General features: G+C 45.2%; 1 protein-coding gene across 5 annotated transcripts in view; it reads right to left on the bottom strand.

Moving 5' to 3' along the window:
* OTUD7A (OTU deubiquitinase 7A) overlaps positions 1-26,255 on the bottom strand; it is a 548,435-nt gene that overhangs the window by 466,597 nt on the left and 55,583 nt on the right. The window contains exon 2 of one of the 5 annotated variants that reach the window (XM_033921034.1): positions 8,726-8,856. The exons of the other annotated variants lie outside the window; for them this stretch is intronic. The gene's annotated coding sequence lies outside the window, so the exon portion shown is untranslated. The remainder of the gene's footprint in view (positions 1-8,725; positions 8,857-26,255) is intronic. 5 annotated transcript variants of the gene reach the window in all.

The following is a 26,255-nucleotide window of genomic DNA, read 5'->3' as shown; positions in this document are numbered from 1 at the left end:
GATGTTACTACTTTGTAAGAAATAGGATATTAAAGTCTTAGCATCAAGCTAGCAGAAGTACAATCTTAATGTCTGTGATGAACCAAATGATTTCATTTGCTTCCTTTAGTAACTCAACTACTGAAATCCAATAGCGCTGTAATCAGCCACATTCAAGGATTACAGCATCAGATAAGTACAATGTTATTCATATTCACATACTGAATATAGTCAGTCCTGTCCACTAAGACTGTGGTTCTTTGTTCTCAAATTTTTCTCCATTTTTCCTTTTACAAGTGTCAACAGATTCACATTCAACAGGTATCCTTTCAAGTAAGTATCCTTCGACAACATGTACAAATAATTTAAATATCCAGATCTGAGGTGTGTTTCATAGGAATAAATATGGTCTCAGCTATTTAGGGAACCAAAACAGCAAGCACAAAGTTATTTGGATAACTTTTACCAGATACACTCAGCAGCAGAGTATTTGGTAGTTTTTAAGTGGATATGTTTACCACCGACTGACTTGCTAAGTCCTGTTCTCTTATTGTATGCTAAAGTCATTTTTATTTTGTAGTGCTGTCCTCTTGTTGATTCTGTCTACAAGGGCCCAATTTTAAAAGCAAACTCTACATTTGCCAGCAGATGGCAAAACACATGACTCACTAATTCATGTATTTTAAAAAGTTATAGGGATAACTGAGCCATTTCTTAATTCACTAAACAGTCAAACAACTGCATAAAAAGGGGCCCGGTTAGGGGAGAGCCAGAAGAGCATTGGAAACTATGGGGCTCATAATCCAAAAATAAAAACATCTATAAACCCACCTAAGTCAGTACTTGGATGACCAAAAAGACAGATCATCCAAGGGCCGATAATCAAAACGGGTTTTAGATGTATCTAAAATCAGCTTAGGCATTTTCAGTGCTGCTGTACATCCAGAGTGAAAAGGGGCATTTTTGATGGCGTGGATAGAGTGGGAGGTAGGCGAGATGTGAGCCGACCTAGACTTAGTCGTACTGCAAGTATAACCGAAAGTTTAACCAGACTGCCTAGACGAAATTTATACATAGTGACTTAGGCGATCTAAAAACAGGTCTAAATGCCCCGAAGGTATCCAAAGTGACCAGATAACCACTGCAGACACAAAGTACAGACCCCCACATACTCCCCTAGTGATCAATGATTCCCCCCCCACTGCTATAAAAATCAGAATAAAAACGTACATACCTGCCTATAGAACATCAGCACCTGGCATAGGAAAGTCTAGTAGAGCTGCACAGAGGTGACTTAAGTAGTCTGGGGGGTGGGCTAATGAACCATAGAGAGGAGGACCCAGGTCCATAAGCCACTCTAACCACTGCAATCATGATGAAACATATATACCCACCAAAACCCCCAAAACCCTATTGTACTGCCATATAGGTGCCACCTGCAGCCATAAAAGCTACTGGGGTGGTAGACAGGTGGGTATAGAAGGTTTGTTTGGAGGGGCTCACCATGACTTATAAGGGAGTTGTGGTGAGATGTTTATGTGGCACCCTTTTTGTGAAGTTTGCAGCAGTGCCCTTTAAGGTATCCCACTACTCTGTTGCCATGTCTGGGTGGCCATCACTTTACTTGCCCTCCCATGTCCAAAAAGACTTGGACAAATTTTTGGACGAGAATGGGGTAGAAAGACAGATGACTTAGCAGTCTGGACAATCAAACAGCTGGACACATAAGTAGACGATTCTAGAAAAAAAAATATTTTGGACGTATTTTGAGAGAATGAACTTTGGACATTTCCGACTTTGGGTGACTAGTGACTTAGGCCCAAATCGGACTTAGATGTATTTTTTGATTATGCCCCTCTAGCCATTTAACAATGATATTCAGATAAGTTATCCATTTAACTTAGGTCAGCTGAATAGATATGTATTTAGATATATATTCAAGAGCAAAAGGATAGAGGGTAATTTTATAACAAATTGCCTGACTGAAAGGACAATGCGGAGCTTATTTGTAGCCTAATTTGTAACACATAGGCAGATATGTCCTTATAAAATTATCCCAAGAAGGCTGTGAAAATTGCAGTTATAATCAAGCTGAGGCATTTTCTTCTGTTTGAGAAAAGATGTATAAATGTTCATGAGTAAAGTATACATAAGCACATGTATTTTGTGAGGAAAAACAAATACCTTGTGACTACTTGAATGTTGACCAATACCTTCTCCAAACGCTCCTATGCCTGGATCACATAAACACGTGTGTGTCTTGGTCATCAGCTGGAGAGAATAGGCATCTCTCCCACTGCCAAGGGGGTATTCGTGGGTGGGTGTTGCTTGGCAGCAGGAGGGGAGATGCAACATCACCTTTTAACAAGCACGCATAAGATATGCATTTTCTCCCACAAAAACTACTATAATTCATAAAACACGGCTATAATACATACACGTGCTGAAGAAGCATGCTTTTACCACTCCCCCTTAAAAATAAGTCTATAATTTATATGAATCATGTAATTTTTCTTTTGTTTCATTAGCCACAGTCAAAACACACGCCACGAGATGCACTTTTCACAGTGTTGGCATTGTGCCGGCACCCCCGGAACAGTTGCTAATTTTTTTTTACGCCAAAAGCCGATGCCACACTTGTAGAATGACTCTGCGATATTTAAGAATCCACCGGAGCACTCGTTTCAATATTCAAGGGCCCATTTGCACGACAGTGTCGGAGACTGCTAGAAAGCTCGCTAAAGACCACGATAAGCCATTTTGATGATCTGCTGCTAAAATGCATGCAGGCTAAACCGGCTGGAACCAATTTAGCAACCGCATTAAAGGAAACCTTAAGTTTTGAGAATCTGGCCCTAGGTTCTTTAGTCTGAACAAAGCAAATACACACTACACAGCACTAAATATTTCTTAGCTAACTGTTCCAACATGAATGTGCTAAGCAGAGTATAAGCCCCCTTTTCCCCAGTAACCTTCCTTCTGGGTTTCAACTTATAAAAGATGTTACTTTTCTCTTCCAGAATCTCATTTCAGAATCACTAACTCTCCCCCTCTCCCCCCCCAGGCATTTCTTTAGCCCGGGTTTCTCAGCAATTCTCTGGACCTTCTTACTAGGACTGAACACCACCCTTCAAGGGTTCTGTGTAAGCTCCGGTTGGCTTTTCCCTGCCTTAAAGCAGACTTTCATCTTGCCACAGTTGCTAGCTTCCTCTGCAGCACATAGGAATTAACTTCTAAGGCCTCCTTCCTCTTTCTGTGCAACACTCTTCTTTTAGATACCTGGTTCCCTACCTTCTTCAGGCAGGCTGTTCCTTACTCCCCAATGCCTTCACCTCTGTGCACCTTCCTGAGTATTAGCTTTTCCTTCACGCTCTCCTCCCACTATGTAAACAAACAGAGCACCACCAAAGCACAGTGAACTTGCCAGCTTTTCCTGGCTTTCAGAAAACACCTGCTTCTTGGAGCCCGTTTCTCCTCCAACTGGCTTCCTTCCTTCCTTCTCCATGCCTTCAGCTCTAATATTTTACTGACTTTATGCACAGTCTCAGCCACATACCTCTCTCTCTCTGCAAACCAGGTGTGGACTAATTTGCCTGCCTGTGAGAGAAAATCCCTGCTACTACAATTCCCAGGATCCTCATCTATCTGCCCCAAACTGTGTGTCTAAGCAGCTTCCTGGATGTTGTTTCCTGCCTACCCCTCCTCCCAGGACTTTCGCTTGTTCCAGCTCCCTGTATTTGCTAGGACTCTTTGAAAGCAGGAAGAGGACATTGTTTCCCTGTTTCTTCCCGTTTTCCTTGGTGATAGGGAAAAACAGCTGGGTTTCTCCTGATTTCTTCCCTCTCCGTTCCCCCTCTTCTCATTCCATGACAGGGTTTTCCTTGTCACCAGTGGCATAGCTAGTGAGGTTGGTGCCCAGGGCGGTGATACCCAGCATCGCTGCACAGTGCGCTCCACCGCTCTTCCCCCCACCTTGTCATGTGCCCCTGGCTCCTCACCACTTCAGCGTCTCCCCCTGCACACCTTTTCAAATGTTCAACGGCACAAGCATCATCTGCTACCACCTGCTGCTCACACCAAACTCGGCTCCCTTCTGACTTACATCCTGATCCCACAAGCAGGAAGTGACGACAGAAGGGAGCCAAAGCTAGCGCAAGCAGCAGCTGGCAGATGCAAGAGGCAAGGCAGGTGCACAGAGGCAAAGGCATTGGGGAGTAAGGAACAGCCTGCCTGAAGAAGGTAGGGAACTGGGTATTTAAAAGAAGAGTGTTGCACAGAAAGAGGAAGGAGGGCTTAGAAGTTAATTTCTATCGTGCTGTAGAGGAAGCTAGCAACTGTGGCAAGGGGAACACTCCAGTGCCCAGCGAAGAAGCACCTGGGGCAGTCCGTCCTCCACCTCCCTTTAATACACCACTGCCTGTCACAGCTGTCATAATATATTGTCAGAGGTGACTTCACATGTAACCCGTAAGTTACATATGGAAGTGCTTCATTTTGGCACCAGTGTTTATGCCAGCCATATACCTGGCATAAATGTTCATGCCTATATTTAGACATGCCACTGTCAACTTGTGCTAGAATTCTCTAAGTACACTTACACACTTTAAGTGTTCTTATAGAATAGGCTCACTATAGAATAGAAATGGAGGAGTGGCCTAGTGGTTATAGCTGCTGCCTCAGCACCCTGAGGCTGTGGGTTCAATCCCAGTGCCGTTCCCTGTGACCCTGGGCAAGTCACCTAACTCTCCATTGCCCAGGCACCATAGTTAGACAGATAGGGAAAATCCTTAGAGTATGCATTCAAGACTAGATTCAATAAATAGTGCCGGGAAAAAATGGTGTTCAGTGCTATTTTATAAAAGGCCACTCTGGGATATGTACACTTTATAGAAAACTAGGTAGCATCGATTCCTGTGACTAGTGAGACACCAGGACATATGCCTGCTGAAACCAGATGTCAACCCTGGCATGCAAGTTGGGCGCACATTCTCCCAATTCTGTAACACTGCCCCCTCCCGTAGCCATAATCCCATCTGGGTTGCACACAAGAGATATTCTGATTCTTTATACTGTAGAATTGCGCATAGGCAATTGAGCAAGCAACTCCAAATTAGTGCCAATTAAAGCTAATAATTGATAGTTAAAACCAATTATTGAGAGTTAATGGCTCATTAATTTAGTTGCATGCACAGCTCAAGATCATGCTTGAATTGGGATGACCTTTGCAGAATTCAGGGATTAATGCATAAGTTCACATGCACTGTCATGCCAGTACAATAAAAGTTACTGCATTTGTGAGCTGAGTGTACTAATTTGTGTATTAACTGCCGAAAACTCTTTAATAAAAAAGGTTGTCGCAATGTGGTTGGTATGCAAGAAAAAGCAGCATGTTAATGTTCTGTTCTATTCTATTCTTATTTATTTATAAACCACACTATATTCTCACAATAGATTCTAGGTGGATAGCAACAATTAAAAATATATTGTGTCTGTACAAAATTATTCATTTAACAATCATTATAAATAAAACATTTTTAACAATTTTCTTAAGATATAATAAGAAGAAACTTTTTTTAGTGCAGTTGGACGATCATTCCGAAGCTTTGTTCCTATAAACTCAAACTACATCCACTTTCACACCTGAACATTACCACTAGCACTTGTTAACTGCAAAATAGAGAATGACACAGGGAAAAAATCTGTCCCCGTCACTGCCCCGTCACCGGACCCGCCGTCCCCTTCACCATCCCATCCCCGAACCCGCCGTCCCCTTCACCACCCCGTCCCTGTCCCCACCATCCCCTTCACCGCCCCGTCCCCGCAGCATCCACCCTTCCCTCTCACCACCTTCACCGCCCTTCAGCAACCCGAAAATCTCCCTCCCTCCCCCTTACCTTCGCGGAATAAAGAAACTTAAGGAAGGGAAGGTGCGCGGCCTCTTCCCTCCCTCTGGCCAAATCTATCTCCCTCCCTCCACCTTACCTTCGTGGCGCTTTAGAAAAGAAACTGACGCCAGCGAAACCTGCCTGTGCCGCCCTGCAGTCGCATGTGTGTGGGCGGAAGCTTCTCCTCTGACAATTGTCATTTTATAAACACAAATAAAACAGAGCAAGATTCAACAAAACCCATCTCCCCTCCCTTTCACAAATATCCCCTTCACTATTGTGAAAACTGAACAAACCAAATTATTACAGAATGCTACATAGAAAAATCAAGCTAACAGAATACTTTAGTCACACATGGCAAGAATAATGTTAGGGGAGTGCAACTAGGGCAACTGCCCCCTGGTCAGAGAGAGAGCCCTAAGCCAGCTGGAAGCTAAAGAAGAACAGCCTGGACTTTGCAGTCCCCAATTATATCTAATACCAGCTCTAGCAGGATACATATTTTAAATCTGAAATATTCTAATCACAAAATATACAATATTTTTTTTTCTTTTTGTTGTCTGGTAATTTTATTCTTCAAATCACATTGGTCTCAGGCTTTGGTTTTAGGTTCCTTCTGTCTTCATCCTGGCATGGCTGGCTCCTGAAGGTAAAATAGGCACAAGAAGAGCTGGGGAGAAGATGCCAAGTCTGGCACGGGTGCAATTTTTTTTACCACAGGAGTAAGACTTTCCACCGCTCCCATGGGGAGGTAAAAGGTCTTGTCCCCTTTCCCGCGGGGCGGTGAAAGGTCTTGTCTCCATTCCTGCGGTAAACCAGTTGCAAATGTCTCCATTCCTGTGGATTTACTGCAGTGACCCGCGGTTTACTACGATAAACGGTCCCCATGTCATTCTCTACTGCAAAACCTTACTGGGTTTAGGGTTCCCTTTAATAAGTTGTGGTATGAAGTAGCGTGTGCTTACTGCAGCTGAAAAGAGCTTACGCTAGATGCACTGAGGCATCTTACAGTAAGTTCTAAATGTGAAAGCGCAAACTACATGCTGAAAGATAATTTTAATTTTTCTAGGAGGGGATATGTCTGGGGGTGGAGATTGGGCATTTCTATGCTAATCAATTAGTGCATGAGCTCTTACCACCTACTAACTAAATAGTGCATGAGCTCTTACCACCTATAAAATAGGTGGTGATAACGGCTCATATGCTAATTTTGGATGGTGGCAGCATGTTAATAATTAGATAAAAATACAGGAAAAAAAAAAGAAGTAAAGAGAAAATAATTACCTCCAGTGTCATTTTAGTATATTTTGGTGGTTCTATATGTTGTATTTAATTGATAGGTAAACATCAGGTGTTTTCTACTTTTGTTATATAACATTAGTGTATGGCCATTAATTTGGAAAGTGGTAAATCAACTATTTTCCAGCTGTGGTAAAAACAGCATTAGTGTGTGGGGAAAAACCCACATAAGAGCATACAAAGGCCACTTTACTTCTGCAGCTTATTAATACAATAAAATACTAAATACTAAAAATGAATGAATGAATGGACCTCCTTAGTACGCAGGTCCATTAAAGAAGTGGATGATTGAACTTATAGAGTAGTGATCTCAATCTCAAACCTTTTGCAGGGCCACATTTTGGATTTGAGGTACTTGGAGGGCCTCAGAAAAATAGTTGATGTCTTATTAAAGAAATGACAATTTTGTATGAGGCATAACTCATTATAGTTTATAAATCTTTCCTTTTGGCTAAGTCTTAATAATAATATTGTAATTTATAGCTAAAGAGACATATGATCAAGAAACTGTTTTATTTTACTTTTGTGATTATGATAAATATACCGAGGGCCTCAAAATAGTACCTGGCAGGCTGCATGTGGCCCCAGGCCATGCGTTTGAAACCACTGTTATAGAGTGAACAAGTAAGTATAACACAAATGTATTCAATTGTAAATACATAAACAATGATCATCAGCTTATATGGTCACCACTTTATATAAAATATCTTGCCTTTAGAAAATAAAAACACTAGCTATTCCTCCTTCAGAAAATGGTCACAGTAGAGAGTTGCATGAAAAGGGGGTTTGCAGGAATCCTTCAGATTCTGTGGGATTGAAAGAAGTTACCACGGGATTTCCATAGGTATGGAAGAAGTTGCCATATGATTCTGACTCCAGAATGAGGCTTGGAATGTACTGAAAGAGGAAATTGGAACACCAAAATGAGGTTTGAAACATAGAACATGAGGCAGCTGAAGCACCAGTCTGAGGCTTGCAATGCACATTTGTTGAATAGTGAATATCATTCAAAAATTATGGGAGGCTGTTGGAGTTGGAAGGAAACAAGAGTGCTGAGAGCAAGTAAATAATACAGTGTTTCCCCGGTTGTTTGTGGTCGGCGTTTCGTGATCCCAGTCATTCACTGTATTTTCCGACCGCGAACCACCGACAAGCTTTGACACGCAGCTCCGGATTAGATAAGGCCCGACTTAGTGCAGGAAGAGGCGGTCAGAGCATACCGCGAGTGATTTCCTGCACTTCCGGTGCTCCAGCTGCTCTCCTGCTGCCCTCTCCCGCTGCCCTCTTCAGGCTCCCCCATGAAAAACTGTATTCGCGGTTTTTTGAGATTCGCGGGGGTTCCTGGAACGGAACCCCCACGAATATCGGGGGAGTATTGTAGTCTCAATTCCTTCAGGTATAGGTGGGGACGGAATGAATCTTAGTAGGTATGGGTTTGATTCTATTGGGAGTAGATAAAAATTCCTGATTCCATGCAACTCTCTAGTTCACAGATCAAGATTTACAGGCAAGTTTCAACTAGCCCTCATGTACTACCAGCCAGATCTAAAGAAACCACATACCTCTAGACAGAGCCAGTCACATAATTGATTCTGTCTGCGACATTAAAATCCAATTATACCCAGCAGGAAACAATCATTGCAGCACAAGATGTGAATGGAAGAGGCACCTTCTCTTCTTACATATCACCATGCTGCAGTTTAATTAAAACAATTTGTGTTAAGAGTTAGTTTCCACTCCCGAGTAATCAAAAATATGCAATCATCGGCACAAAATTAGCATTCCCTGCACTTTCACCCATGCTTTCATTTGGTAGTGTCTGCCTATATTACCCATTCCTAGAGATTTACCACTCACCCTCAAATACTTCAGTCTCAATCTCACATGATTTGATTCAATCACTTCACACATGTGCCAGCAAGTGTCAAACCTGACCAACACCATTTATTAGGTGTTACAGATATTCTATGAGGCTTTGTGGTGCAATGAGACTGCTTGCCTATTATGCTCACAACTTGAGTTTTGAATTCCACACTGGGATTTCTGTTATGTAAAGGAATCTGTCTAACTCAGCCATACATCCCTTTTCAGTCAATAGATGAGTACAGGCCTTAGCTGCAGAGCGGCTCAAAGCCCACTTTTTTGAAGCTGTGTTTAGGTCCTAATGCTTCCAACTTGTAATACACCAAACCTGTTTCACATTCCCTCTGTAGCCCCTACCTTCTTTACCTCTTCATCCCTTTGAATCCCTCTTCATGAACAGTATATATTGACCTACCCTGTGTCCTGTGTATCTGCCATAATTAGATTGTAAGATCTTTCGAGCAGGTACCGTCTCTTGTGTAGTTAATGTACAGAGCTGCATACATCTGGCAGCGCTATAGAAATAATAAATACCTACCCCAAAAATAAGCCCTAACAGGATTTTCAGGGTAGGTCTTAATATAAGCCCTACCCCTAATATAAGCCCTAGTCCCGAGATTCTCCGGCAGTTTCCCTTCCCTCCCTCCCATCCCTTGTGTAGCAGGTCCCTTGCCCAGCTTCCCTTCCCTTCCTCCCATCCCTTGTGTAGCAGAACCCTTCGAGCAAGCACTGCACCCACTGCACAGCCGAATCCCCATCTTTCCCTCCCTCCTTCCCTTCGGAATCCGGCCACGAGCCCTACTTACCTCTCTAAGCAGCGTCGAGCCGGTAGCACTCTAATAGGCTGCTTCGGCCTTGTCCGCCCGTGAACTCTGCCACATTACTGATGACGTACCGATGGGAGGGTGGGAAGGATGGAGGTTCGGCTGCACGGTGGATACGGATGCTCAGGGGGGCAGTGCTAGCTCAAGAGTTCTGCTGCACAAGGGATGGGAGGGAGGGAAGGGAAGCTGGGCAAGGGGCCTGCTGCACAAGGGATGGGAGGGAGGGTAAGAAACTGGGCAAGGGTCCTGCTGCACGAGGGATGGGAGGGAAGGGAGGAAAGCTGCTGCACATGTGGGGGAGAGAAAGGAAAGAGGAAGAATTGGTGTGAAGGAGTGGAAGGGAGAGATAATCATGTACATATCCCAAAAATAAGACCTAGTGCCTTTTTTGGGCCTAAAATTAATATAAGACACTGTCTTATTTTTGGGGAAACACAGTAGTAGTAGTAGTAGTAGTAAGGGAAAGGGGGCGTATAAAATGACTTGGGGAAGAAAATGATAAACCACTTTGCTAATATCTTCCCATAAGTCATTCACAACTTGGTATCTGTATAAAGGAGATACTTTTATCTTTATCACTATTCTGTACAGCAGTAGTGATTTTTTTTTTTAACTACTGTCTGTCTTAGTCCTGGATATTCAATGCCAGACCATGTCCAGGCACCAGCCAATTATCTTTTATGTGATTAAGTGTAATATTCAACACACCACATAAGTGACATGGCATAAAGATAGGATCGACTTATCTGGTTCAATCTGATTGATAAACTTAGGTGATTAAGGGCTAGATTCAATAAGCCCACCGATCGTGATTGCAATCATGTACCAACCCGATTTTCCTCCGACCCGATTCCCTAACCTCTGTGCCGATCATCCTCCGATCTGCACTTAGGCCCAGATACACTAAAAATGGTCATTAAGAGAGCTTTAGGCTCCTCCCAGTGTATCCCAGAATGCACCGGGCAGGGGCCTAAGGTCTTGACTGGCTCAGGTGACTATGATCTCTCCCCTATAAGAGGGGCTTTAGGCACCTGAGCCAATCAGGGCTTTAGGCCCCTTCCAGTGCATCCTAGTATGCACCAGGAAGGAGAAGGCTCACCATTTTGGAGAGGCGGGCCTGATGTAGAAGGGAGTGGGCATTCTTCCTGCTCTCTTTTACCAAATAAGGTAAGGGAGCGGGTCAGGGGGTGTGGAGGGAGCTGAGTGGGCATCCCTCCTACCAAGGATCTTCGTGAAGGGGAGGGGCACAATCCTCACAGGGGAGGAGGGTGTCCGGGTGATTGCAATCTTTACCGGAGGGGGCTATAGGTACAGTGATCCTCATGGGGGCAGGAGTATGGAGGTGTCTGGGTGGCATAATATGGGAGGGGGCATCAGGAGTATTGAGGATTCTGGGTGGCTAAGCCAGGAGGGAATGGGCATCTCTCCTGCTTCTCTTTATTTTAGTTCCATGACATCTTCAGGGGGAGGGCCATTATCAGGAGGGGGGCAAGATAACAACTTTTTTTTTATGGGGACGGATATAGAGAGTGTGTAATACAGAGACAACATCTGTGCCCATCAAAAAAAGAGAAAAAATATGGCAGAACGGTTGCTAATCTCAGGCCTTTAGCAGTCATTGTTAGATTTAAGGCATTCCCTAGTGATGTTATGGGCATCGATTGGAGGGCTTATTTTTTAATATTAATGACCTCATTTTAATACTAATGAAGTAATTTGCATGGCAGAGTCAGAGAATGTACGACGTATGGAAAACCACGTGGTAAGCCATTGTGTACATTAGGTCAGCAAATTAGGTCATTGCTAAACCAGTTTAAACTGGTTTAGCAATGATCGTTAGAAGATCAGAGAGTTTAGTGCATCCAGGCCTTAATGACATAAATGCCAACTCCCATCCAAAATAATCAGCTTTGAGTTTAGTGGTCAGTGGTGTTGATACTAAACAGCACTTAATCACTTTTGCAGGTTAACCAAACAGGAGCTATTTCTGGTCAGTTAAATCACTTGCTTAGCTGCCCGTCTTTTGTGTGAGGCTAAAATGGCAAATGCTCAAACAGACCTTTTTCTGCATACAAATTCTTTAATTATTTTAAATACATTTTTTTGCAAGATGTAGCTTTGTGTCCCTTTGTGATTGGATACAATTTTGCTCATTTTTCCTTATTCTTTGTGGTCTCGTTTTTTATTCCTTTCTTTCCTCAAACTTTAATCCCCATTCTCTCAATATAGCCTTTCTCCCACATCTCACCATGTCCTCCTCCCTTCAAACATATTTTTATTTCTAAAATCAGCCAAATATGATAACTTTGTTCAATGTGAGCCATAATATTGTAACAGCTGTGACAGAATAAGGGAACACCCTAATATGAATACCATTCACTGTCTCCATTTCAGAAGCAACTCATTTTGTTGGGGGGGATGGGGGGTTAATCACTAAGGGGCATGTCTGCTAAAGGGTGTTAAGCCCTAATGGGTGTTTAGTGCACATGAAAACACTTATCACAAAGCACATTAAAAGCATTTTGCAGTAAGTAACCTGTTTGTGTGCACTAAGCATGCAGTATTTATTTTTTTTGTATTTGTTTTCTGTAAGGAACGTGTCAGGGGCAGAGACTAGGCATGGACATGCTATCCAGCTACCACATTCTGATTAGTGCATCTGTAATGTGGAAGCCCCTAGTGCCTCCTAAATAGGAGGCACTAAGGCCCTGATTCTCCAAAAGTGCGTCCCGATTTTAGGCAGCTGTAGGCGTCCTACAGCTGTCTAATCAGTCAATCGAGATGCACGTTTGTTTTTTTTTAAATGCTCCCCAGGCAGGCCTGAAGGCGCCTCCGGGAGCCTAGGGAGACCCGCAAGACGCCTAAGCTCGCCTAAGGGCCTTAGGCGAACCTAGGTGGCCCTACGCGTCTCCCTAGTAGAGGAAGAAACCTTAAAATGTAGGCCAGCAAAATGCTGGTCTACATTGTAAGTAGACGCAGCCGCTATACTTATCGCGGCAAGGGATCTCTCTGCCGCTATAAGTATAGCAGACCGCGGCCTGTCCGATCGGATGCCCCCCCCTCCGACACTACCAACCGCTCCCCCCCCCGACATTACCGATCTCCCTCCCACCCCGACACTACCGATCGCTGGCAGGAGAGTGTCCAATCCCTCCTGCCCGAAGACGCACCCCCCCCCCGGCGCTAACAACCCCCAAACCTCCAAACTAACCTGTTCTTCAGGCCAGACGGTTCTTGCCTGTCTAGCCGGTAAGCCCGCCTCATCGAAATGAGGCGGGCTCGCCCCTTCCCGGCCCATCCTGCCGAAGCCTAAGGCCTGATTGGCCCAGGCTCTAGAAGCCTGGACCAATCAGGCCTTAGGCATAGCGGGTCCGCCCATCCCCACTAAGTCTAAGGTCTGATTGGCCAACATGGATGCCTGTTACAGAATCGGGGTTTTAGTGTAGGCCGATTCTGAATAGGACGCCTCTCCCGGGCGTCCTATACAGAATCAGGGCCTCGCCTTCAGTATAGGCGGCCTGCCTGGGGAGCATTTTTTTTTTTTTAAACGTGCATCCCGATTGGCTGATTAGACAGCTGTAGGATGCCTATAGCTGCCTAAAATCGGGACGCACTTTTGGAGAATCAGGGCCTAAGGGCTTCCCCTATCAGGTTACACATGCTAATGCAATCACTAGCATGCAACCTGAACAAGAAATACTGGAAATTGCTCAATTCCTAGGCATGCTAGAAGTGGGCTTAGTACACAGGAAAGTCCTACATAAACACGCATTAAGTCTATTTCCTGGCATACTTTAGCAGACATACCCCTAAGAAGCCCTTTCAGTAAGCTGTGATAGAAAATGGGCTCAGCTCGTCCTAACCTCAATCTTATCTCCCCTCAGCCATCTCTTTTACAAGCTGAAGAGCCCTAACCTCTTAGCCTTTCCTTATATGATAGGAGTTCTAGCCTCCTTATCATCTTAGTTCTTCTCCTTTGAATCTTTTCTAATTCTGCTATTTTATTATTTTTTTGAGATACGGCAAGCAGAATTAAATGCTATTCTCAAGGTGAGGTCTCACCTATTAATCTAGGCACACTGTTATAAATTATCCCTCAGTGTGTTCAGCAAAGGCATTTTACAAAATTGCAAGGTAAAAATGTATGTGTGTCTATAAAATACTAACTCATGCATGAGTCCCTTTTACAGAAATAAAAAAGATGGTCTCATATATAAATAAAATGATAAAAGCAGGTGTAAGACAGAGGTTTTCAACATGAATTATTCTTTCAATAAACAATTTGGGCCTCTTTTCTCCAGCTGTGATAGCGAGTACCACATGGCAAATACACCGAAGCCCATTCAATCCCTATGGGCTTCTGTGCATTTACCACGGCGGTCCACGCTATTCCGCTTGCTAAAAGATGCCCTTTGACTTTTATTTCATAAAAGTACAGTATGTGTGTCTGTGTGTGAGAGAGAGAGAATACAAGTAACAACTTTTACTGTCATATGTCACATAAAAGAAAAGCAAAATATTCCCTCAATAATTTTACCTTTTCCAGGGAATTCTCTCAATGGAAGTTCGTTATAGAAATGATTCACAGTGCTGTAAATACTATATGAAACTAACTCCCTCTTTTATGAAACTGCAATAGCAGTTTCTAGCGCAAAAAGCTGCGCTGAATGGCCCGCACTGCTCCTGAAACTCATAGGAACTCAATGAGCATCAGGAGCCACGCAGGCCATTCAGCGTGGTTCCCCGCGCTAGAAACTGCTATCGCAGTTTCATAAAAGGAGGCCTAAACCACCCCAAAGCTTGAACTATTGGCCTATTTAAAATAAGGAAATGCTGTACAAATAAACTTAGAAAAACTCAAGCCCATGTCAAGAAAGAAAAATGCTCACTTTAAATGCTGCCAGCCTCTAAGCTATTGAGCATCATTCAATCACCGTATTTCTGTAGGCTTGCAATATTTAGGGGTTGAGCAAGTTCAGCTCTTCATCATGCTGACGATCAGAGCTTTAGAAAGCAAATAACTCCTAGCCACAGAAATGCGTCACCTATGCACAGACAGATTTATTAGAACTAAGCTTTCAGTAGCACCATATCAGAGACACATGTGAAGAACTACTAAATGATCTCACTATCTTTTACATGCAGCTAGAATATTATCGATTGCTTCAATGATCAGGCTAATTAAAGAAAAAATCCACACAATGCCCTCATCATTTCTTATGACCTGGAATAATACTTGGTGATAATATCACAGCATATGTGCTGGATATTTTTTTCTTTTTCAAGGGAGTCTGTAACTACTGTATAACCTTCATGCAGTATGTGATTTAATTAAACAGTTAAACAATGAATTCTTATTCTTTAGATGAATGTCTAATATGAAGCAAGTCCAGTAAAAAAAATGAATAAATAAAAATGAACTAAAGTTGACAACATACCATACATTCTTATATAGGGGACAATTTTATAGTAGGATGCCTATGTGCCTTTATAATCTTCCCCCCTTTTTTACAAAACCGTAGTGCGGTTTATAGCGCCAGCCGTGGCAGTAGCAGCTCTGACACTCATAGAATTCCTATATAAGCGTCGGAGCTATTACCGCCATGGCCGGTGCTAAAAACCGTGCTACGGTTTTGTAAAAGGGGAGGGTGTTAAAATAGTAACCCAAACCAGCCCCAACAGCATGCTGACCCTGTGCTGCGGCACAGTCGCTAGAGAATGACACGGTGGCGGTTACCCGCGGGTAACCCGCCGAAACGGGGAAAGAAAATTAGCAGTCGCTGCGGGGACGGGGACAAGGCCATTCACTGCCCCGTGGAGCAGTGAATGGTCTTGTCTCTGCAGTGAGGCATCAAGGATCACGCGGTCCCCGCAACCCCTGCCTGCCCGATCGATCTTAGCCAGCTCCCTCCCTTCACCTCACTTTAGTTTGCAGGCTTTCTTTTTTGGCGACGCACACACACAGCTGCTCAATGTTCAATCTTCTGCTCTGATGCAACCGGAAACAGGAAGTTGCAGCAGAGCAGAAGATTGAACACTGAGCAGCCGCGCGTGCGCGGCTCTTTGAAAGCGTGCAGGTCGCCGAAAAAGAAAGCCTGCAAACTAAGGTGAGATGAAGGGAGTGAGCTGGCTAAATGGTACGATCGATCGGGCAGGTAGGTGGGGGGCTGCGGGGACCGCGCGATCACGCGTGTTCCTGGCTCACACTGGAAGAAGGGAGTGAAAGGGAAAAGGATTCTGGGCCAAGGGGATAAAGAGGGAAAGAAAAACCCATAGCAGGAAAGAAAGGGGAGGACAGGCAGGTGAGCCAGATGCTGGAAGCAGGGGGGGGGGAAGAAATAGGGAAAGAAGCTAGATGGGGTTGAAAAGAAGAGACACACTGGTATGGAAGAGGAAGATAGGAGAAATCTGGACACAGGAAGGTAACAGAAAGAGGGGAAATTATGTGCATAGGGCATAGGGACAGAGACATAAAGGGGACATGCCATGGAGATGGTATATGGACACAAGGTGGGGGGGGGCAATGGCAGATACATAGGGGAGATATTAGAAATGGGGAAAATAGGAGCACAGAAACGAGTTGGTTTGTGGGGATGGGACAGGGACCAAGCTCGCAGGCTCCAGTGGCTTGCACAAATTATATTGTAATGTGCCACGAAAATAAGAGGGAGGAAGGTAGATGGATAGGCCACGCGAGAGGAGCTCAAGGGTGGTAGAAAAGAACAGATGGTAAAGGAGGGAGGGAAGGGTGGTGGTGGAAAGGAATAGAACAGACATTGAAGGAGGGGGGAGAGGAACAGACCCTGAAGGGAAATGTGGAAGACAGAGTTGGGAGAAGATGCTGGAAGGGAAGAAGACAGATGCCAGACTATGGGGGAGCGGAGGGAAGAAGATGGGTGCTAGACCAATTGGGGGAGGGTGAAGGGAGAGGCACAGTAACAGCAAATGGAAGACGCAGAGAGAAGACTACAAAGTGGATGGAAGGAATTGAATGAGAAGATGTGGAAAGCAGAAACCAGACAACAAAGGTAAAAAAAAAATAAAAATTCTATTTATTTATTTATTTTCTGCTTTAGGATAAAGTAGTATATTAGTTGTGTTGATAAAAATTTATAAATAAAGCCCTGCCAGCTGAACATCTCTTTCTCTAGTTCAGCAGCAGGAACTTTGATTTATAAGAAAGGAATAAGCTAAATATTACAGTACTAAGGCTTATATGGATGCTGCGGGGACGGTGACGGGGCGGTGAATGGGATGGCAGTGGTGGTGACGGGGCGGTGAAAGGGATGCCGGTGACGGTGACGGGGCAGTGAAGGGAACGGCGGTGACAGGGTGGTGCAGAGGATGGTGGGCCGGGGACGTGGCGGTAATGGGGACAGATTTTTTCCCCGTGTCATTCTCTAACAGTCACCACGGGCCACATAATACGGCCAGGCAGGCCGGATTCGGCCCGCGGGCCTTGTATTTGATGCATGTGGCATGGCGAACGCGTTTATATGATGTGCATGACATTCATTGGCAGTTACTTGCTTTATGGCAAGAAAGTCCTGCAAAGCATATCGGGACTGTTTTCATGGTGTAAAATTTAGAAGTCCATGAATTATATGCGTTTGTGAACTGCGTGCATTCTCTGCTACACCAGACAACATTATGGAAAGTGGTTTTTATCTCAGCTTTCTGTACCTTGCCCTGATGAGAGGACACAGAATGATACAACACAATGATGATGATGATGGAAGGAGTGAGGTACAGTGGTCACAGAGGACTCTAGTGCATCCATGCCCCTGTGTGTATCATGTGCAGGTGGCCTTGGAAGAGATATCAGACCAGAAGGTAGTGGTGCGTGGCCTTCATCATAAGGTGTATGGGGAAAGACTTAAAGATACTTTGAAGGAAAGGCGGGACAGGAGAGAGTCTCTTTAATTTGAAAGGAAGCTGAGATGAAAAGGCATAGGATGAAGTTAAGAGATGATAGGCTCAAGAATAATCTAAAAAAAAAAAAACTTTTTTACAGAAAGGTGTGGTAGATGCGTGAAATAGTCTCCTGGAAGAGGTGGAGGAGACAGAGACTGTGTGAATTCAAGAAAGTCTGGGATAGGCACTTGGGATCTCTTAGAGAGAGGAAGAGATAATGGTTACTGTGGATGGGCAGACAGGATGGGCCATTTGACCTTTATCTGCCATCATGTTTCTATATCTAAAGAAGCCTGAGGATCCTTGACATTGTGTCCAAGTTCCCTGGAAGCTGCCAAGATCCTTATATTCTCACCAACTCTGCCCTTCGGTAAAAAATTTGCAGAGGGAAATTTGGTCAAGGTGGCTATTGGATAAGTGTAGTCTGTGATTTGGAGGGCTATGTGTGTATGTGTGTGGTGGATCGGAAGAAAGCCGCCAAATTGGAAAAGAGGAAGGAAAAAGAAAGGAGGGAGAGGAGAGAGCGATACCAGACCATGGAAGAGGAAGGGAAGGGTAATGGCAGAGTATGGGGTGGGAGATGAAAAGAAAAAAAAAAAGAAGGGAAGAGTGATACCGTGGGGGAGGGAGGGAGGAAAGAAAAGCAAAGCAGAGGTATAGGATGGGGAGGGAGAAGGGAGCAAGAGATGGAAGGAGACAGAAATGCCATGGGATGGGGGAGAGAAGGAAAGATGAAGGAAGAAAAGAGAAGGGTGAAGAGAGTGAGAGAGATGCCAGACCAGGGGAAGGGATAGAGAGGAGAAAATGACAGAAAATTTTTACCTCATGAGACATGTTGTCTTATAGGGGATAGTAGCTATGCGTGTAAGCCATAGCTGATGACTCCACTACTGGCACCCCACTCAGAGGCAGACACTAAAATAAGGCACACATCTCAACACTTTTGGTATGCCTCCTACAATTTATTTGAAGTGAAAGGAAAAGACTTTAGTTGTTTTATTAAATGTAAATTGCTTATCAAGCTAGTATTTGCCTTCATCAGACTGAGCCATTACTAGTCAGAAAAAAATTCATTTTTTCACCTTCACATTTTAGTGCCAATATATATTGTACTTTGAATTTAGTGTGCTACAACCTAAGCAGGATACTCTAGATCAGTGGTCTCAAACTCAAACCCTTTGCAGGGCCACATTTTGGATTTGTAGGTACTTGGAGGGCCACAGAAAAAATAGTTAATGTCTTATTAAGGAAATGACAATTTTGCATGAGGTAAAACTCTACAGTTTATAAATTTTTCCCTTGCTGCAATCGATTGTTCCGTTCAAAGCCACGGGTGGAGGCTCCTCGCGCAATCCGCCCCTGTGTCAGAAGCCTTCTCTCTGACATCATGATGTCAGAGAGGCTTCCGATGCAGGTGTGGATGGCGCGAGGAGCCTCCTCCTGTGGCTTTGAACGGAACAATCGATTGCAGCAAGGGAGCCAGCCAGAAATGCTGCTGCTCCACAAAGAAGGGAAGGGGGAAGAGAAATGATGATATGGATGGCGCAAGGAGCCTCCACTGGCCGCAGCTTTGAACAGAACCACCGACTGCAGCAAGGGAGCAGTCGATCATCGCGTCCAGACTGCAGGCCGCAAAATAGCACCTGGAGGGCCACAAGTACCCCGCGGGCTGCAGGTTTAAGACCAATGCTCCAAATCCATTATGCAAACAGACTTGCATAATAAAGGGTTTTTTTTTCAGTACTCTAGGGCAGTGTTCTTCAACCTTTTTACACCTGTGGACCGGCAGAAATAAAATAATTATTTCGTGGACCGGCAAACTACTAAGACTGAAATTTTTTTTTTAAAACCATCGTCGCCCCGTCCCCGCGAGCCTGGTCCCACAAACCATCTGATCCCATCCGCACAAGCCTCAAATAGTTATGATTTTATATTTTATTAAAGTATAAAAAGAAACAATATTCTATACAATTGTCATTTTATAAATACAAATAATACAGAGCAAGGATCAACAAACCCCCTGTCTCCCCTCCCCTTCACATATATCCCCTCTACTATCAAGAAAACTGAATAAGCCAAATTTCTCTAATCTTTCGCTGTATGGCAGCTCCTCCAACACCTTAACCATCTTAGTCGCTCTTCTCTGGACCCTTTCGAGTAGTAGTACCGTGTCCTCCTTCATGTACGGTGACCAGTGCTGGACGCAGTACTCCAGGTGAGGGCGTACAGCGTCATGATAACCTTCTCTGTCTCTTCAGTCCAGCATCTGCCCCTTCCATTCACTGTCTGTCTTTCCCTGCCATCTCTCCTCCTGCCCCCCCCCCCCCCAATTTGGTCTGGCATCCATCATCTTCCTTCTGTTCCCCTCATGGTCTGGCATTTCTGTCCTTCCCTCCCCCCTGTGGTTTTTAGCATCTCTCTCTTCTCATTTCCTCCACTCAGATCTGATATTGTTCTCTGTTCTCTCTTCCCTTTTCTTCTCTGGTCTTCCTTCTCTATTTTCTGCCTCCATCTAAATTAAATTCTTTTTTACTATTTAGTCCCGTTTCTCTCTTTTCACTGTGTCTACCCACAGCTTGTCACCCCTTTCCCTTACCCCTCCATTATCTTACTATTTTCTTCCCCCTTTATTTAGCTCCTCCTTCCATCCAGTATGTGTTCTTTCCCCACTTCCAATTCAACATCTGCTCTCCCCTCTCAACTGACATCCATCTGCCTTCTGCTCTCTCTCCCTTCTTCTCACTTCCATCATCTGTCTCCTTCTCTCTCTCATCTCCTCCATTCCATCATCTGCCCCTTCTCTCTCTTCCCCCCCCAACTTCCATCATCTGCCCCCCTTCCCCTCACCTTTGCGGGTCACTTTCTTTCCCCTGAGGGTGGTTCATGTCAGAGGGGAAGCTTTGGCCGAGCATAACTGCTTGCAAGGAACAGTGGAACTTACTTGATGTCATGCTGGGGCCCGTTGCCGTTTGAAGAAGAAAAAAAAAAAAAAAAGGGACCTCCAAAGGTGAGAGGAAGGGAAACCTCCAGGACAGCTGCTCTTTGCCCTCCTTCAGCAGCCCAAGAGTCTTTAGGCAAGCGGCAGCTCTGTATGCTTTTAACTTCGGCACAGAGCTGCCTCTAAGCAGTAGTTTAGCGCGGTTTCATGAGGCAGCCTCGGGGCCTTTGCTAGGCCGGCCCACATCGCATCATCGAAGCGGACCGGCCTAGCAAAGGCCCCGAGGCTGCCTCATGAAACCGCGCTAAACTACTGCTTAGAGGCAGCTCTGTACCGAAGTTAAAAGCATACAGAGCTGCCGCTTCTGGTCGGGAGGTGCGAAGACAAGGCAGGAAGCATACGCTGCAGGAGTCCCGGCGAAGGCAGAAGTCCCGGCACAGCGACGGCAACAGGAAGTTGCAAGTCAGCTGACGTCGGCACTTTTCGTTGCGGCGGGGACCCGAGTCCTTCGCGGACCGGCAAGATTTTTTTGCGGACCGACACCGGTCCGCGGACCGGCGGTTGAAGAACTGTGCTCTAGGGTGTTTACCATCCAGTCTAAGTGGTAAACTACTCGTAAAGAGCAGCAAATCAGTTTGGCCTACTGCATCTTCATTTGCTTCAGTTCATCTGAATCATCACCTTTAAATACCATTTTTAACATTGACAGTAGCAGGTGAGAAGTGGAGCACACATGCATTGCAACTCAAAGCTTCTAGTATATACTAAGGTAGAGAAGCTTTCCAATGTGGGCTCCTCTGATTAAATCACCCACGCTGTAAAGCCTTGCTATCCTGGTTATCTTCAGCAAAACAAATTTCATATTTCACTTAAGATAAACTGGTTCACTAAGCATCTGCTCAGCAAAATTCCTGCATTAGGCCAATGGAGATGTAACAGGGAGTATTCGTGTCTCAGCAATTTTCTCATACTATAAAAAAAAATGATATTTTTACAGCTCAGGTGATACTTATTTTTCCCAATATATATTTACTTAGTGGAATTATGTCACACAACACTGAATTGTGATTACCATGGAAGAACAGAACATGTGACAAACCAAGGCAGACCAAATACTCCTATCTGTAATGATATTCCATTTATATATATCTAAGAGTTCATGGATCTCATAATCAAAACAGAAAAACGTCTAAAAACCGGCCTAAATCGGCACTTGGACGATCAGTAACAAAAAACGTCCAAGTGCCGATAATTGAACAGGGTTTTAGACGTATTTAAAAATGACTTAGGCCTTCACATTGCTGCTGAACGACCAGAGCTTAAAGGGGCATTTTAGGAGGAGTGGTGAGGGCAGGACATGGGCCATCCTAGACTTAGTCGTACTCCATGTATAACCGAAGGTTTTACAACACTGCCTAGATCAGGGGTCTGCAACCTTTAAGACATAAAGAGCCACTTGGACCCGTTTTCGAAAAGAAAAAAAAACTTGGAGCCGCAAAACCATTATAAAACAAATCTAACACTGCATATATTGTTTCTTATCTTAGGATCACTAAATTGAAAATAAAATCATTTTTCCTATCTTTGCTATTTGGTGATTTCATGAGTCTCTGGTTGCACTTTCTTCTTCTGACTGTGCATCCAATCTTTCTTCCTTTCTTTCAGCCTCCTGTATGTTTCCTCTCCTCCAGACCTCATTCTCTCCCCCAACTTTTTCTTTCTGTCTCCCTGTTCCCCCTTCTTTCTGTCTCCGTGCCCTCCCCCAAGCCACTCGGTTTGCTGCCACCGCAATCGGGGAACAGCCCCCAAGCCACCGCCGTCCCAAGCTTTCCCTGCAGAAGTGTTGCGCTGACCAGCATTCCGCTCCCTGACGTCAATTCTGACGTAGGAGAGGAAGTTCCGGGCCAACAAGGCATTTCTCCTCATTCCATCCAGTCTGAGCCCCATCTCTCCTTGATCCAGCATTTCCCTTCTGTGTCTGTCAGAATTACCATTCCACCTATTTTCCAGCATCACCCTTCTTTGTGTCCATCTCACCTATATCCCTATCTCACCACTTTTTCAGAATCTTCATTTGTCTCTGTCCTTATCTTTACACCATGTTCACCATTTGCCCTTTCAATGTCTTTATCTCCCCCCACACACTTTTTCAGCATTACTTCTATGTCTCTATTTCACCTCCTCTTCATGTCCCCTCTGTATCTCTATCCTTATTCAGTAGGTCCTGCTTACCCTTTCTCTTCTTTGTGTCACTATCTCCATTTTCAGCTTTCCCCCCTTTTCCTTTGTTAATGCACCCTGTAGCCAGAATCTTTCTACTCTCCCTCCACTCCGGCCCAGCCCAGTATGAAAGATTTCCTTTTGTTTCCCTCCCCTCTCTCTTTCTCTCTCTCTTCTCCTCCCTCACCCACGAGTCCTGCATCTGGCCCTCTCCCTTCTACCTGCACCTGGCAACACCCCCCTGCTCCGCGGCTCTCTTCAGCAACTCGTCAGCAGCAGTGATCAAGACAAGCTGCCGACATCGAGGCCTTCCCTCTACGAGTCCCGCCTTTGTGGAAAAAGGAAGTTGAAACAAGCGGGACTCGCAGAGGGTAGGCCCCGACGTCAGAAGCTGCTGCTGAGTTGCCGAAGAGAGCCGCGGAGCAGGGGATGTGGCCGGAAGCAGGTAGAAGGGAGAGGGAGATAGGAAGGCTGTAGATCTCCGGAGCATGACACCGACCCCGGCCAGGATGATTTCTTTTTCAGGCGTGCATCTTACAAGTCCGGCGTCGCGGCGGGAAATAGCCATGCTGAGTGAGCTCAGCACGTACACAGATGAAAGCCTTGCTTGCTGATTGGTCCGGCGGCACGGCGGGACGGGGCCGCCGGACCAATCAGCAAGCAAGGCTTTCATCTGTGTATGTGCTGAGCTCACTGCTCAGCGTGGCTATTTCCCGCCGCGACGCCGGACTTGTAACTGCATGCCTGCGTGACACACTACCGGAGCCGCAGCAAAGGTGGAAAAGAGCCGCATGCGGCTCTGGAGCCGCAGGTTGCCGACCCCCGGCCTAGATGGAACTTGGACGTTGTGACTTAGGCCATCTAAAACCGGGTCTGAGTCCACAAAAGGTATCCAAAGTGACCAGATAAGCACTGCAGATACAAAGTACAGACCTCCACACACAGCCCCAGTGATCACTGACCCCCACCCCAACTCCCATAAAAAATGTAATAACAACTTTACATATCTGCCTCCAGAACATCAGCACCTGACAGCCTGGCATAGGAAAGCCTAATAGAGCTGCACAGAGGTGGCTTAAGTGGTCTTGGGAGTGGGTTAGTGAACCATGGAGAGGAGGACCCAGGCTCATAAGCCACTGCATTCATGGAGAAACATGTGCACCCCAAAAAAAAACCCCAAACCCTTTTGTACTGCCATATAAGTGGCTCCTGCAGTCATAAGGGCTATTGGGGTGGTAGATAGGTAGGTCTAGTAGATTCTGGGGGTGTTTTGGGGGGCTCACCATAACCTATATGGGAGCTGTTGTGAGATATTTATGCGGCACCTTTTTGTGAAGTTCACAGCAGTGCCCTGTAAGGTGCCCCACTACTCTGTTGCCATGTCTGGGTGTCCAGTCCCTTACTTTTTTGGCCCCTCCCACGTCCAAAAGATTTTTTCCTAGGCATTTTTGACTTGGACGAATTTTTGGATGAAAATGGGGTATAAAGATGGCAAATTAGCGGTCTGGACGACCAGACAGCTGGACGTACAGTTGGACGATTTTTTTATTTTTTTAAATGCTGGACATATTTTTTGAAAATGGACCTTTTCCCGTGTCCGCCTTTGAACGACTTGTGAGTTAGGCCAAAACGGACTTAAATGTTTCTTTTGATTATGCCCCTCCATGTGTTTAAACAGCACAGACTAGAAACATTAACCAGCCTATCTGCAATTTCAAGCTATGGTAGAAGTAGTACAGATAAACTCCTCCCATTATTTAGGAATGTATCCGCCCATGTTTAAGTAAAAAGAGCCACCCTCTTCAAACACTAGATGATTTTCATAAATTCAAAAAAGATCAAAGAAGATCAGTGCACTATCTCAGTGGTATAGCAGAGGTAAGACAGTTCTAATGTAGCATATACGGGATATCAGATTGACCTTTTGAGTTTACTAACTCGTCGGGTCTGTCAATTCTTCATTCATCCCTATTCATCTTGATCTTATTATCTTGTTTCATTGCAAAGGAGAGCATTACTGAAGTGCTGGAGAAACACACTCGAACAATGAAATAGCACTACTTAAAAAGCACAGTTACTTACCGTAACAGGTGTTATCCAGGGACAGCAGGCAGATATTCTTAACGCATGGGTGACGTCACCGACGGAGCCCTCGGTACGGACCTTTTTAACTAGAAGTTTCTAGTTGGCCGCACCGCGCATGCGCGAGTGCCTTCCCGCCCGACGGAGGAGTGCGTGGTCCCCAGTTAGGATAAGCCAGCTAAGAAGCCAACCCGGGGAGGTGGGTGGGACGTAAGAATATCTGCCTGCTGTCCCTGGATAACACCTGTTACGGTAAGTAACTGTGCTTTATCCCAGGACAAGCAGGCAGCATATTCTTAACGCATGGGTGACCTCCAAGCTAACAAAGAGGGAGGAGGGATGGTTGGCCATTATGAAAATAAATTTTGTAACACAGATTGACCGAAGTGACCATCCCGTCTGGAGAAAGCATCCAGACAGTAGTGAGTAGTGAACGTGTGAACTGAGGACCAAGTGGCTGCCTTGCAAATTTCCTCGATGGGCGTGGAACGGAGGAAAGCCACAGAAGCAGCCATAGCTCGGACTCTGTGGGCCGTGACAGCTCCTTCCAGTGAGAGACCGGCCCGAGCATAGCAGAACGCAATACAGGCAGCAAGCCAATTTGAAAGCGTCCGTTTAGAGACAGGACGACCTAGACGGTTAGGATTGAAGGACAAAAAGAGCTGAGGGGATGCTCGGTGAGCTCTGGTACGATCAAGGTAGTAAGCAAGGGCACGCTTACAATCCAGCGTGTGCAACGCCTGTTCCCCAGGATGCGAGTGAGGTTTGGGGAAGAAGACGGGCAACACAATGGACTGGTTGAGGTGAAAAGCCGAGACCACCTTGGGAAGGAATTTAGGATGAGTACGCAGAACGACCTTGTCATGGTGAAAAACAGTGAACGGTGGGTCGGCAACCAGTGCGTGCAGTTCGCTAACCCTCCTGGCAGAGGTGATGGCAATTAGGAAAAGCACCTTCCAGGTAAGGAGCCTGAGCGAAGTTGTGGCAAGAGGCTCAAACGGAGGTTTCATGAGTGCTGATAAAACCACATTCAGGTCCCAGACGACAGGAGGAGGCTTTAGAGGTGGCTTGATATTGAAGAGACCTCTCATGAATCTGGAAACCAGAGGATGAGCCGTGAGGGGTTTTCCGAGGATAGGCTCATGAAACGCAGTGATGGCACTGAGGTGGACTCTGATGGAGGTAGACTTGAGGCCAGCATTGGACAGCGAGAGTAAATATTCCAATACAAGTTCCACCGATAAAGAGGTG

Source organism: Geotrypetes seraphini, chromosome 14 (genome assembly GCF_902459505.1).
Source record: "Geotrypetes seraphini chromosome 14, aGeoSer1.1, whole genome shotgun sequence".
Lineage (NCBI taxonomy): Eukaryota > Metazoa > Chordata > Amphibia > Gymnophiona > Dermophiidae > Geotrypetes > Geotrypetes seraphini.
This window is presented reverse-complemented; position numbering and strand designations above follow the sequence as displayed.